The following is a 15,517-nucleotide window of genomic DNA, read 5'->3' on the forward strand; positions in this document are numbered from 1 at the left end:
GTTTCTTAGTTTATAGAAGCATCACCTGAACTATGGCCTTCATCTTCAGATGGTGTGTGTGTTTCTCTGTCCAAATTTTCCCTTTTATAGAAACACCAGTCCTATTGGATTAGGGTCCATCCTAATGACCTCATCTTTACTTGATCACCTGCAAAGACCTTATTTCCAAATAAGGTCACATTTCGAGGGGTTAGGACTTCAACATACAAATTTTTGGGCAACACAATTTAACTCATAACACAATAGTCTACCTGGCCCCACCCAAATTTCACCCATCAGCAAAGATCCTTCAGGAACTGGCTGCATTTGCCTTTCTTGTGTTTTGTTTGTTTGTTTGTTTGTTTTTGTTTTTTGTTTTTGACCAGGTGTAGTGGGGCAATCACAGCTCACTGCAGCCTCAACCTTTTGGGCTCAAGAGTTTCTCCCACTTCAGCTTCTCTGTAGCTGGGACTACCGAGGTGAATGCCACCATGCCTGGCTAGGTTTCTTATTTTTTGTAGAGATGGTGGGCAGGGGGTGGTCTCCCTATGTTGCCCAGACTGGTCTCAAACTCCTGGGCTCAAGCCATGCACCCAGCTCAGCCTCCCTAAGTGCTGGGATCACAGGCCAGAGCCACTGCACCCATCCTGCAGTTGGCATTTCTAACCAGTTCCCAGGCGATGCTTTCAAGACCTCTTTTAGCACTACATGTTTTCAGCTTATTCAAACTTGTTTATTTTCTCCTAAACTGCAAACTTTTCATATTACAAAACAATATAAAAAGTTCACAGACTGTTAATGCTGAGAAGAATCTTGGTAATCTAGAACACTACCTTTGGTCAGGCTCGGTGTCTAACGCCTGTAATACTAGCAGTTTGGGAGGCCAATGTGGGCAGATTAAGGGAGTCCAGGAGTTCGAGACGAGTCTGGGCAACATAGCAAAACCCCATGTCTACAAAAAATACAAACATTCGCCAGTGTGGTGGCGCATGTAGTCTCAGCTCCTCAGGAGGCTGAGGTGGGAGGATCATCTGGGCCTGGGGACCTCAAGACAACAGTGAGCTGTGATTGTGCCACTACACTCCAACCTGGGTGACAGAGCAAGACCCCGTCTCAAAAAAATTTTAAAAATTACAACATGGAGACAGCAGAAGATTAAATAAGTGCAAGAATCCACTAACGTTTGGGAGCAAAAGAGTAATATAATAAATGCAATGATTAAGAAAAATAGACATTTTTGGAGAGTAATTTTGCAATACAGATCAAAATTTAAAGTGTACTCACCCTTTGACTTAGCAATTTTTCTCCCAGGAATTTATCCTGCAGATGTTCTCACATGTGAACAAAATGGCATTCATTCAAGGCATCCACTGTAGCATTGTTCCTACTAGCAAAAGATTAGAAACAGTCTAAATGTCCTCTGCTAAAGAACTGGCTCAGGTAATTATGGTACCTCCATGCCATGAACTTGCTCACTGTCTTCATGCATCTTACAGTTACAGCTAGGTTCTTTAGTTCCATGCTTTGATTCTAATCCTTAGGCAACTTGGCCTTGGGGCACTGCTTGTTATTGTGAGATAGAAAAAATAATGTTTTAATTCCTAGTCCATAAGAGACAGTTTAAAAAATGAACACAGAGCCACTAAAAAGATAAAGTTAGTTCTGTGTGTTCTAAGAAGGATAATTTTCCAAGATGTGTATTTCTGGGGGGGAAAAAAGGATATGAGCATAACAGCATGTATAGTATGTACCATCTGTGCTTAAAAATAAATTGCATGCCTGTCAAAAAAAAAGATTAAAAAAATTTTAAATAAAAGTTGCAATGTTTATATCCACCTAGAAATATTTGTGAAAGGAAACACAGGACACTGGTAACGATGGTTGCCTCTAGGAAAGGAAACCCAGGATCTGTTGCCTAGGCTGGAGTGCAGTGGTGTGATCTCAGCTCACTGCAACTTCCGCCTCCCGGGTTCAAGAGATTCTCCTGCCTCAGCCTTCCAAGTAGCTGGGATTACAGGCACGAGCCACCATGCCCGGCTAATTTTTGTATTTTTTAGTAGAGATGGGGTTTCACCATATTGGCCAGGCTGGTCTCAAACTCCTGACCTCAAGTGATCTGCTCGTCTTGGCCTCCCAAAGTGCTGGGATTACAGGCTAAGCCACTGTGCCAGGCCAGGCATACTTTTCAATGAATACTCTCTCATACCTTTTGAATTTTGTGCCATATATGTGGGTTTCTTATGAAAAAACATATATTTTAAAAGACCCAAATAACTTGGGAAGAAGAAGAAGAGAGAACTTTAGGAAGGGAAGTGAAAGCTATTTCTACCAAGTGGCTCAACTCTGAAGTATTTGAATAAATGCTTCACCCAGAGATGAGAGCCAAGAGAAAGGTAAAGAATTCCCACTCACATTTCCTCCACCATGAGGGCTCTGTATGGATTTAAAGCTAATTCAATTTTGGAATAAAGAAATGACTGAATTTTCCAAAATTAAGGAAGAAAGAAAGAAAAGGAGAGAGAGAGAGAGAAGAAGTAGGGGAGGGAAAGGAAAACATGCAATTGGTAGCAGCATGCAGGATGGCAGAGGAAATCTGAGGTTTCCCGGTTAGCCCAGGGAGTGAGCTGATAATTGTCTGCACTGTGTAGGAGAGATTGGCATGAGGAGGGAGAGCAAGAGTCAATGCCATCTTAAAAGGAGAAATCAAACTTGTTGACTAATTGGACATGCTTGAGGACTAGGAATGAGCATATCGTGAGCAGGATGATTTTGCAGTGACAGCTTTCCAGGAAAAATTGCTGCATTCTCAACATCTGCATGCATCTGAGAATTACACCTGGATTCTTCATTTCCATGCCTTGATTTTAATCCTTAGGAAAGTAGGCCTTAGGGTACTACTTGTGATTCTAAAATGGAATAAGTAATGATTTAATTCCCAGCCAGTAAAGGGCAATCCAAATGACTGGCTCCACCATTTCCCTAGGGCTAGTTTGTAACCTGGGACAGAAATAAGCTGTGTGTATTAAATCAATACAATCACTCACAGGTGAAAAAAAAAAAAAAAAAAGGAAGGCATTGCTTGCTTTGGTGACTTTGTATTATATGAACTATTTCTGTTACTGAACTGTTTACTTTCTTCAGATGACATAAGCCTGGCCACTTTTCTTTGATGAGCTAATACCAGCTAGGAACTTGGTACCTTGAGCAAGTGATCCAAGGTGCTATGATGCAACTTACAAGCCCCTGCCTGTCACACTGGGTGTCACAATGGCCAGGGTTGCCTAAAAGAGAAGATTGTGTAACACTTCACAGCACTCAAGTGCTTTCTTTCTCTCTACTAGCTTCAATGGGAGCCTCTTATCCGAGCATGGGAACAGAGCATACCAGGGGAAGTGTTAGCGTGTGCCACCCAGAAGGCACTGTTGGCCACCCTCTGATCTCTTCAAGCTTGACCACACAGATAATAAAATCACTGCCTACTACAGCATTCCCGACATGAAACAGGATTACTACACAGTATATCTATGAAACACTCTGACACGTGTTTGTCGTGTTGTATTATTCAGAATTAGCAAAAGAAGTGGGGCTCTGCCTGCCTCCACAGATGCCACTGCCCTGCTTCTCCAACTGTGGCTCCTCAATTCCTGTCATTCCCTAAGGCTGTGTCCTCACCACTCTTTTCTCTGTGTGATATTCTCCATTTCCACATTTTTGCATTTCACCTTTCAGGTGATTAACTTCCAAATCCACTTCTGTAGCCTTGATTTCTCCAGGGGTTGATCTAACCACCTAGCAGACACTTCTTCTTTCTTACTTCAAAGTCAGAATTTCCAAAAATGAGCACTTTACCCCACCCCTTTCCTTCCAGTGTTTTCTCTTCCTTACTTTTCTACACTACACCGCAAGTCTATCAATCACGTAAGGTAGATTCCTAGATTAATTTTTCTTCTTCCTTCTGTCTCGCCATGAACCTCATGCTAGAGCCTTCGCCTTGGTTCAGGACCTCATCATCTCTCTATTCCTATTCTAATCACCTCCTGAACAGACTTCTCTATTTTTAGTTTCTCTTCTTTCTACTTCTCTGTCACACTGTTGCCTGAATATTCCTTCAAATGCTCCGATCCTTCTTTGCAACAGAATTTACCTTATTCCGACAAGCTGGGAATGTGCCCTAAAAATTTTCTCATGGTTTTTGTTGTCTCCTTGTAGTGTTGTTGTCATTGATGAATTTCTCTAAATTTTTCTCTTTTTTTTTGGAGACGAAGTCTCACTCTGTTCCCTAGGCTGGAGTGCAATGCAATGACACAATCTTGGCTCAGTGCAACCTCTGCCTCCTGGGTTCAAGGGATTCTCCTGCCTCAGCCCCTTAAGTAGCTGGGATTACAGCCGCACCACCATGCCCCCCTTTTTTTTTTTTTTTTTTTTTTTTTTGTATTTTTAATAGAGATGGGGTTTCACACATTGGTCAGTGTGGTCTTGAACTTCTGACCCCAGATGATCCACTCACCTTGGCCTCCCAAAGTGCTCGGATTACAGGCATGAGACACCATGCTTGGCCTAAACTTTTCTTAAACTTTAATATTATTAGTCTATATCACATCCTGGGTAATGAGTTCTCTAAGTTTACCATGTTTGGGGTAAAAGTTTCTCAATTTGTGTTAAGATTCTAGCAAAATGCTGCTTAAACTAACTTTAAAGGCTAATGTTGTTGTTGTTGTATTTTTTTTTACAGACAAGGTCTTGCTCTGTTGCAAGGGCTGAAGTGCAGTAGCACAGTTATAGCTCACTGCAGCCAGCCTCAAACTCCCAGGCTCAAGCAACCCTCCAACCTTAGTCTCCCAAGTAGCTGGAACTACAGGTGTGTACCACCACACCTGGGTAATTTATTTCTTTTATTTTTTTTTTTTGTAGAGACAAGGTCTCACTATGTTGCCCAGGCTGATGTATCAAATTCCGGGCCTCAGTTGATCCTTCTGTCTCTGCCTCTCAAAGTGCTAGGATTACTGGTGTGAGTTACTACACTTGGCCCACCACATGTTGTTTAGGGACAATTTACTGACTCATATAAACACAAAATCCAGAATTTTTTCTAGTCAGGCATGGCTGCTTCTAGTGGCACAATATCATATTAGGAATATGTTTGTCTCTTTCTTCCGGACAACCCAAACTATACACTCAACCTGTTTGAACAACCCAGCAAAAAGACAGATTTTACTGAAAACTTCTGCAAGAGTTTCGGCAAGGACTTTTCATTGTCCCAGATTTAGTCACATACCCATCTCTAAAAAAGTACAATGCCAAGGGAAAATACACACCTACTATTGTGACAGAGAAATACAGAAAAAGAGGCAAGTTAGCCTAACCCAAATCTCAAAGTATTGATTATCTATAGAACAGAAGGTTTCTTGTACCAGAAGGATTTGGGTGGAGTGCTGGATGCACATGCGTGCAGGCACACACACACACACACACACACACACACACACACACACCCCTTGAATGCTTTTGGCTACATGTAACAAAATGCTCAACTCAAACATACTTAAACGATAGAGGTCTTTAATTTACCTAACCAAAAGTCTGCATGAAAAAAATTTCAAGATAGTGCAGAGCCTTTTTCTATTTTCCTGCGGGATCACCCTCTGTCTCCCTTCAAGTCATAGGATGGTTGGGCAGCTCCAAGCATTACACCCTCATACAAGGAGAAAGGGTAAGAGAGATCTTCCATATCATCTTTCCCAGAAACTCCTAGCTGACTATTCTTGCTCTCATTGGCAGGGATTCAGTGAAAAGCACACCTCAGATCAATTTGGAAAGAAAAATGAAATAACTGGCTTAGTGTACCACATTTGTCCCTTGGGCCAGGTAAACTAGAATGGACTTTTAGTGAAAAAATAAATAAATAAATAAACAAAAAGGCCTTTGGGTAGGCCACTAGTAATGTTTTACATGAGACTTTTTTTGTGTGTTCTGAAATTTTTTTTTTTTTGAGACAGGGGCTCACTTTGTCGCCCAGGCTGGAGTGCAGTGGCACGATCTTGGCTCTCTGCAGCTTTGACCTCAGGCCTCCCACTTGAGCTTTACCACTGACTGGCTGGTGAAGCCTCATTTTTATTGCCCTGCTCCCTCAGTTCCACCAGCTCATTTTTAAACTCCCTATTTATTTGCCTTTGTTTGTTAGGTTACACGTTCAAAATAAAACTTTGAGAAGCTCTGAACTAAATAATCTATGATTCTTTAGATTTTGAAGTTAGGATTCAAAATTAAAACAATCTTTAAGAATCTTGGGGGCCAGGCACAGTGGCTCACCCCTGTAATCCCAACACTTTGGGAGACTGAGCAGGGAGGATTGAATGAGCTCAAGAGTTCGAGGCCAGCCTGGCTAACATAGCGAAACACCTCTCTCCTCTCTCCAAAAAATAAAATAAATTAAAAAATTAGCTGTGCATGGTGGTACACACCTGTAATCCCCGCCATGAAAGTGAGGCCTCACCAGCCAATGGCCCTGAAGCACCTCTGGAAAGGTACATCACTTCAGAATGGGATTGTAAAACCCCATTTCTCCCCCATTTCTTTCATTTTACAGAATAAACTAAAGTTAGAAAAAGTAAAATGAGTTGACCTTGTTCTTCCACAGGTTATTTAGGATTATAGTCTGATTCTCTAATTCCCTAATCTCTTCATATCTTTTATGTCTTTATAATTCTGTATTCGTCTTCAGATTTTGCTCTGTACCCACACACTAAGAAGTCCTTAAAGATAAATCTTAATGGAGAAGTCATTACCTTATTTCAGTAGACTTTTATGATCTTTCTCTAATACCAATCTATTATTCTTAATATATAATGTCCTAAACTACATGCAGCATTTGCGTTTCAATACACAGTGAGCTATTCTGTTGTAGGCTGAATTGGCAGTGCTAAGCACTCCAACACTGAACATAACACTGTATGTTCCAGTCTTGCCTCTACGAGCCTCAGCTTCCTACTTCACGGGGTTGAAGTCCATGTGTAGTGTACTTACAAAGCCTGGCACACAGTTACTGCTAAGTGTTAGCTGTTATTTTCTCATAACTTTTCCCCAAATTCTTCTTGACCAAAGATTCTGGAAATTGTTAGGAACTTCCCTCCCAGAGATAAAAAGCCAATGTTGCCTATATCCACAGCCTTTTATCTTGTATTTAGAATCATTTCCATAAATTCTTTTCTTTCACTTTATTTTTCCCCCTCCTATATCTTTTGTTGTGTCATTCACAATTTCACTTTCCTTGGAAACTAAGGGTAAAGGATCAGACTCATACTATTAGAGTTAAAAGGGGTCTTAAATGAAGGAAGGGGCAGCTTAGAGAATTCAGGTCACTTGGCTAGAATAATCAATATTTCAAGTTCCCTATGCAAATCGCATAGTTCCAGTTTACCAATTTCCAAATTAGAAGTTTGGGTCAGTGTTCCAATTTCTGTTCCCTGTTTCTTTGCCTCTATTCCCAATTTCTAACAAACCTCCATTATATATTTGTCTGAATAGGTAAAATAATAAAAGAAAACAATGGCAGAGGGCTGGAGGGAGAGTTGTTATAAATTATCTAAATGTCTGAAGATAGGTTAGGTGATTGTGTAATCCTGTGCATATATAACAAAATCTTCATTTGCCTCCTTCACCAAAGAGTTTCAGAAGAAAGAATCTCATAAAGTTCTAAAGAAGTTAGTATAATGAAAATTTTTGTAAATGTTAATGTTTTTCTAACGTTTTATGATAATTAGGTTGTTAAAAGTTTGATTGTTTTCTGTTTTGAATGCAGAAATACACGATCATTACTAGGGTAAAATTATTACCAGGGCGTAAATGTCTTCTAGTAAGCAAAAGAAACACCCTTTTAGTATAAGCATTGGTGGTTCAGTGGTAGAATTCTCGCCTGCCACGCGGGAGGCCCGGGTTCGATTCCCGGCCAATGCAAGGTTTTCTTTCTGACCCGTAGTTTTTTCTGTGGGTATCACGGGTGCCTCAAAGTTCAATAAAGTCCTTTAAACGCTGGATTCATGCAAATAAAGAAATATTAATGAAAGCTAATTCTCTATTTCATTTTTACTTCGAGCAGTCAAAAGGTGGTTTCTTTAAGCTTCGCTGATTTTTTTCTGCCCTCTTTTATACTGTTTTGGGCACCTAGATGCGAGCAAAATGGTTTTACAGGTAACGGGGTAAATATTCTAAAATACCAACATGAAAGGAGGAAGAAGAAAAAAACTGAACATGGGCTGTTTTGGAGATGCCGGGGATTGAACCCGGGACCTCACACATGCGAAGCGCGCGCTCTACCACTGAGCTACATCCCCCAGCCGAAAAGCTCATTTCTGATGTCCATACTCGTTCAGTCTGTTAGCTCTAGTTAAATTATTGTATGACGATCTTTATTTGTAAAAGTTTATATTGGTGAGTGCTTCTGAAATATGTTTCTTCTTTTCCCATACCCACCCTAAGTTGTTTCCACTGTGCATTCAGACCTCGCGCAACGAGTTGGCAACTAAACGCTCAACTGGAAGAATGAGGCCTCACTCCATGGCACTTCTGCTGGGCGTCGGGAGCCTGGGATCCGGGAGGGATATGGTGCCCTGCGCGGCCAGCGCGGCAGGACTCCCCGGTGCCCAATGCCTGAAGGAGCTGGCACCTCCCCAGGCTTATTGCGCAGGCGCTGCAGATCCAGGAGGTCGTGAGGTGCCGGGCCTCGGGCTTTGCTGCCGGTTGGAACCCCGGTCCAGACCTCGAGTCCGGGCCCAGCGCTCGGGCCGTACCGCGAGCGTCGCCTCTGGTGCCCGTGGAGACTGGTTCATGGAACAGAAAGGTGGAGACCTTCTTTTCAAACACGAAAGCATTATGGATTTACCTGAACACTCTTCACCCCCGAAAATAAATGCACATCTCAGGAAAACCACGTGTTCACGCCAAATCCCCATACCTTACAACCAGATGACCCCTTGCAGATTAAAATGATTTGCGACTTGCTCTTCATTTTCATGAGGCTCAAACTGAAAGAAAGAATATGAATACCACCACCTTCCCTGTAGCTTAATCATATATAAACAATGATAAGACTGGGGCAGGGGACTTGCTCCAGGTAGATTTTTATTTTCTCCTTTTGATATTCACACCCTGGGCCAGTCTTAACGGATTGGTAAGTGGTGGTCGTAGTGTAAGCCATTGAACATCTCCTTTAATGTCCTCTGAACCCTCTCTAACCACTAATGGTACCCAAGCTCCAAGTTAAAAGACCTATCCTGAGTCCTGTTCCCTCTGATATTGCCTCTCCAGTTGACTGAGTGCTAGGTAAATCCATGTGCTGACTTGCCGTATAGAGAGATGAGGTGTGTTTGACATTTTCAGCTGCAGTTTAAGCTGATGCTACCCCAGCCTGGTGAAAACTGAGTGGTGGAAGCCTCAGACACTCCGATGGGAGCACGGGAGAGACCTGGTGTCGAGGTAGCTGGGTCACCGTCACTTCCAGATGACCTGTAAGGCTGGCCCCAACAGGTAGCACCGTGAGGGCCTAGAATTTCCACTTCCTTGAGTTGCAGAGCACTCCCAATAAATGACCACTTGGTCAGCAAGCCGAGAGCCAGAGCGGAAAACAGAGGTTTCAAAATCACTCCTGAGCAAACCACAAGTTTCACAATCAATTTCTGAATTAAAAATAAATAAACCATTGCGTTTGCTTACAGTAATTTAAACAAATAATGGCTCATAATTACATTTTGGTTTAAACTAGAACAGGACACAGCCTGATCTAATTCAAATGTAATACAGAATGTCCAAGAGGACAGTCATTGAAGAGCTCTGCTCTACCAAGCCTGAACATTTCCAAATCACCCTCTGCATTCCACCCTCAGGCACTAGAACATGAGCATCTTCAACTGATTCTGAATCAGGAAATGTGGACACAGCCATTTCTCCACCCAATGCAAATTTAAACTATACTGTTCAGTTCACTATGAGGGAAGTATGTTTGGCCTCTGGCGACTTCAACTTTGTCATCTTTTGGGGGATCCTGTTCCTCATGTTATAGTTATTTCTCCATCACCTGAGGCCTTCCATTTTTGGAACTTTTTTTCTCAGGCAATTCGGAAATTTCAGAGCCCACAGAAGATCCCTTTTAGGATGAGTTCATGTCCTTTGTAGGGACATGGATGAAGCTGGAAACCATCATTCTCAGCAAACTATCTCAAGAACAGAAAACCAAACACCGCATGTTCTCACTCGTAGGTGGGAATTGAACAACTGAACACTTGGACACAGGAAGGGGAACATCACACACCGGGGCCTGCCGTGGGGTGCGGGAGGGGGGAGGGATAGCATTGGGAGATATACCTACTGTAAATGACGAGTTAATGGGTGCAGCACACCAACATGGCACATGTATACAGATGTAACAACCTGCACGTTGTGCACATGTACCCTAGTACTTAAAGTATAATAATAATAATAATAATAATAAAAGGAAGATCCCTTTTAAATGTTCACTCCTCAAATTTCAAGAGTTCAGGCTATGTAGGTGCATCTGATAAAGCAAATGAGGCTGATCTCTAAAACCAACAGGGGACGTAAAGTTGATTTAGAGCTCTAAAGCCGACAGAGAATGTGAAATTGCTTTACTGGCCTACCTTAACCAAAAAGGCTCTCACTTAGTGGGTTTTGTCAGTCACTATGGCTGATGGGAGAGGTGAAGCAGGGGGTACACTTTTGGATTGGGGGCCTTTTCAGGAAAGCTTGTTGGATCCAGTTCTGCTCAAATATGTAAAGAGGATGACCAAATGATATGGTTTGGATCTGTGTCCTCACCCAAATCTCATGTCCAGTTATAATCCTCAGTGTTGGAATGGGGCCTTGTGGGAGGTGACTGGGTCACAGGGTGCTTTCTCATGAATGGTTTAGTACCATCCTCTTGGTACTGTCTTTGCGTGATAGTGAATGATTTCTCGTGAGATCTGTTTAAAAGTGTGTGGCACCTTCCCCCCGCCCCTTATTGCTGCTCTGACCATGTGAAGTGCCTGCTCCTGCTTTGCCTTTCACCATGAATATTGGTTTCCTGAGGCCCAACCCCAGAAGCTGAGCAGATGCCAGCATCATACTTCCTGTACAGCCTGCATAACCGTGAGCCAATCAAACCTCTTTTCTTTAAAAATTACCATCTCTGGCCAGGTGAGGTGGCTCATGCCTGTAATCCCAGCACTTTGGGAGACTGAGGAGGGTGGCTCACCTGAGGCCAGGAGTTCGAGGCCAGCCTGGCCAACATGGTGAAGCCCTATGTCCACTAAAAATACAAAAATTAGCAGTGTATGTTGGTGCGCGCCCATAATCCCAGCTACTGGGGAGGCTGAGGCAAGAGAATCACTTGAGCCCAGGAGGCGGAGGTTGCAGTGAGCGGGGACTGGCGCTACTGCACTCCAGCCTGGGTGACAGAGCAAGACTCTATCTCAAAAATAAAATTAAATTAAATTAAAATAAAACAACAACAAAAAATACAGTCTCTCGGGTATTTCTTTACAGCAATGCAAGAATGGCCTAACACACCAAATGTTGAAAATTATGGAATATTTAAAATGCAGTTCTATCATCTATGCTCCCCACATCTCTCTTGGTTAGAGACAGATTTCCCTATTCTCAGTCTGTGTCACACACATATCATTCACAAGGTGTGTCAACTTGATTGGATTGAAGGATGCCTAGATAGCCCGTAAAGCATTGTTTCTGGGTGTGTCTGTGAGGGTATTGCCAGAGGAGATTAACATTTGAGTCAGTGGACTGGGAGAGGGAGACCCACTCTCAATGTGGGTGGGCACCTTCCAATTGCTTGCCAGTGCAACTAGAACAAAGCAGGTAGAAGAAGGTGGGATAAGCTGACTTGCTGAGTTTTCTGGCTTTCATCTTTCTCCCATGCTGGATTGGACTTCAGACTCCAAGTTCTTCCGCCTTTGGACTCTTGGACTTACATCAGTGGTTTGCTGGTGGCTGTCGGGTCTTCAGTCACAGACTGAAGGCTGCACTGTCGGCTTCCCTGCTTTTGAGGCTTTTGGACTTGGACTGAACTACTGCTGGCTTCTTTCTTCCTCAGCTTGCACACAGCCTATTGTAGGACTTTGCCTTGTGATTGGTGTGAGTCAATACTCCTTAATAAACTCCCTATAAATAGGATATATATATAATAGGATATATATATAGGATATAATATATACTATATATTATAAATAATAGGATATATATATATCCAATTTGTTCTGTCCTTCTGGAAAACCCTCACTAATACACAAGGATTGACCTTAAACCCCTTTTGAAGCAGGTGACTTCTACCTCTGGCACTGTTTTCACATTTCTTGCTTCAGCTCCTGCCACTTTTTGTCCAGGAGGTGTTGAGCATCCTTCTCTCAGAGCTGGGTACGAGCCAAAATGTTTATTCCCAGTCCAGGTACTGGTGTTTACTCTGACTGTACATTAGATGCAATGAGGAAGGCTTTGAAAAATGCTGATGCTTGCTTGAGCCTAAACTAAGACCAATTAGATCCGGATCTCTAGGGGTGAGTCCAGGCATCAGCATCTATCTATCTATCTATCTATCTATCTATCTATCTATCTATCTATCTATATAATTGACAAATATTTAATGTATTCAGGTGTTCAACATGATGATTTGGTATATGTGTTCACTGTGTAATGATTACCATAATCAAGTTAACACATCCATCACCACCCATGCTATACATTAGGTCCCAGAACTTGTTCATCTTATAACTGAAAGTTTGTACCCTTTGACCAACATTTCCCCATTTCCCCCACATCAACAGCTTTTTAAACTCTCAGGTGATTCCAATGTTTAGCTAAGGCTGAGAGCCACTGCTTGAGAACAGTTAGCATGTCCACATGAGAAACCTACTATTAAGCCAGAGGTTCTCAGCTTTGGCTGCACATTGGAGGTACCTGGCAAGCTTTAAAAAAATACTGATGCCTAGATCCCACCAGCAAATATACTTACTTAATTGGTAGCTGTTTTGAAAGGCTACCCAGGTGATTCTAATATGCAGACAAGGTACAGAACCACTGCATTTGAGCACATACTTTCTCAAATTCTTCATTGAATACATGAGCACTCTAGGCTGCCATAATTCTGAAAGTGGAAGACTTCTGCCCAGAACTCCTTGCAGTCAGGAATTTGCACTGCTAGAGGGTGAAATAAGCTTACTCCAACTTCTCCTCTCTATTTTTTTTTTTTTCACATAAAATGAAACTGGTGGAGGCAGGTGTTCAAGTGCTAAAAACAAGTATTTCTTAACTTCATGCATTCTGTCTCCCCCACCCCATAATCATATTACGTGAATGAGTTCCTCAAGTAGGTTGTCCCTCATGATTTGCTGGCCATTAAAAGGCTCAAGAACAGGCTGGGCACGGTGGCTCATGCCTGTAATCCCAGGACTTTGAGAGACCAAGGTGGGCTGATCACCTGAGGTCAGGAGTTCAAGAACAGCCTCGTCAATATAACGAAACCCTGTCTCTACTAAAGATACAAACAAACAAACAAAAAGCCTGGTATGATACTCAGTGCCTGTAGTCCCAGCTACTTGGGAGGCCGAGGCAGGAGAATCACTTGAACACAGGATGCAGAGGTTGCAGTAAGCCAAGATCGTACCACTGCACTCCAGCCTAGGTGACAGAGTAAGACTCTATCTCAAAAAAAAAAAAAAAAAAGGTGGGAGGTGGGGGCTCAGAAGAGACAAGGACACGGGTGGGGAGGAGAGTCATCTACACCTGGTATCAGGGAATTATTCTAGTACTTGTGGCTTGCTGGATGAAAAAGGACTGGATTGCTTTACTCATTACCTACAGGAACAAGTAGCTTTTAGAAATACATTATTTTGCTCCTCAGGGCTATAACTATTAATGATTCTTCATCACCACAGATAATTATCATTAATACCAACCCGAGGGCCGAAAAGCTACTGGTTACATTTAATTCAGAGAAAGTTAATAAACATTACTCTTTTCAGAAAGTACCCCAACGTGAAAAATTATAGTAATCATAATTTGCATTTAGAATTAGAAGTATTTATTGAGTAGTAAGTTAGAGTCTACTTGGAAAGATGCAAATTCTATAATTTAGATGCTGTTTACAAATGGATGGAAACAGAAGGAGGTACATATTTGCTATAGTTTGAGTATGTCCCCCAAAAGTTCATATGTTGGGCACTTAGTTGCCATTGTAACAGGATTAAGAGGCAAAGCCCCATCTCTACAAAAAATACAAAAATCACACAGGAGTGATGGCATGCACGTGTAGTCCCAGATACTTGGGAGGCTGAGGTAGGAGAATTCACTAAGCCTGGGAGGTCAAGGCTGCAGTGAGCCAAGATAGCACCACTGCACTTCAACCTGAGTGAAGAATGAGACCTTATCTCAAAAAAAAAAAAAAAAGATGTCGTAAAGATTTTTCCAGATTTAGCTGATTTGCTCAACTATAGGAGTTTCTGGAGTCTAATGGTACTAGTCTATTCACAAAAGCCAAGAATAGGATATGTATTTTCTTATGGTGATCTCTGACTGAGGTCTCATTTTATCAACTAGCTATACTCCGCTAACATTAGCTATTGTATTTTATTCTGTGAATTTCTCATGGCACTAAATATTCACTGGGTTCTCAATAATCATGCTGGCTCACAATTTCATGTGGGAGATTGATTAAAAGAGTGTTTAAGGGCAAATGGGCAAAAGGAATTCTACTGTGGTGATAACGATATTCTAAAACTGGATTATGGTGATGTTTGTACAATTCAGTAAACTTACTATCACTTAATCGTACAGTTAAAATGGGTATATCACCCCGTTTCTACTAAAAATACAAAAATTAGCGTGGTGACGCACGCCTGTAATTCTAGCTACTGACAGGCTGAGGCAGGAGAATCGCCTAAACCCGGGAGGCGGAGCTTGCAGTGAGCCAAGATCGCGCCATTGCACTCCAGCGTGGGCGACGGAAAGAGACTCGGTCTTAAAAAAAAAGAAAAAAAAAAAAAAAAAAAAAAAGTGCGGGAGTGGGCGGGGGGGGCATTTTATGATATGTAAATGATAACAAGTAAAAAAGAGGGGATATGGAATGGAATGTGTTAACAATGGGATGGGATTGATGTGACTGAGAGGTTACTTATACAGACTGTGTAACTCAGGGGTCTCTGACCCCCAGGCCGCAGGAATCCGGCTGCACAACAGGAGGTGAGAGGCGGGCAAGCCAGCATTACTGCCTGAGCCCCGCCTCCTGTTAGATCAGCGGCAGCATTAGACTCTCTAACAGGTTCTCTAAAAGGTATCTTATTGTCAACCGCCCATGCTAAGGATCTAGGATCTAGGTTGCCGGCTCCTTATGAGAATCTAATGCCTGATAATCTGAGGTGGAACAGTCTCATCCCGAAACCATACCAGCCCCTGCCCCTGCCCGCGTCCCCACCCCCTTCGCTCCCCCAGTCCCTTCCCGCCCCCGCCCGTGGAAACATTGTCTTCCACGAAACCAATC

At 42.4% G+C, this 15,517-nt stretch overlaps 2 non-coding genes across 2 annotated transcripts; one reads left to right on the plus strand and one right to left on the minus strand.

The window, feature by feature from the left end:
• The first annotated feature begins 7,861 nt into the window (after positions 1-7,861).
• On the plus strand, positions 7,862-7,932 carry TRNAG-GCC (transfer RNA glycine (anticodon GCC)). Its single transcript has one exon. It is a non-coding gene; the product is annotated as a tRNA-Gly (tRNA).
• Positions 7,933-8,237: 305 nt separating this feature from the next.
• TRNAA-CGC (transfer RNA alanine (anticodon CGC)) lies at positions 8,238-8,309 on the minus strand. Its single transcript has one exon. It is a non-coding gene; the product is annotated as a tRNA-Ala (tRNA).
• Positions 8,310-15,517: the final 7,208 nt, after the last annotated feature.

The sequence above is a fragment of the Rhinopithecus bieti genome, unplaced genomic scaffold (assembly GCF_001698545.2).
Source record: "Rhinopithecus bieti isolate Rb0 unplaced genomic scaffold, ASM169854v2 scaffold_15113, whole genome shotgun sequence".
In the NCBI taxonomy this organism is placed as follows: domain Eukaryota; kingdom Metazoa; phylum Chordata; class Mammalia; order Primates; family Cercopithecidae; genus Rhinopithecus; species Rhinopithecus bieti.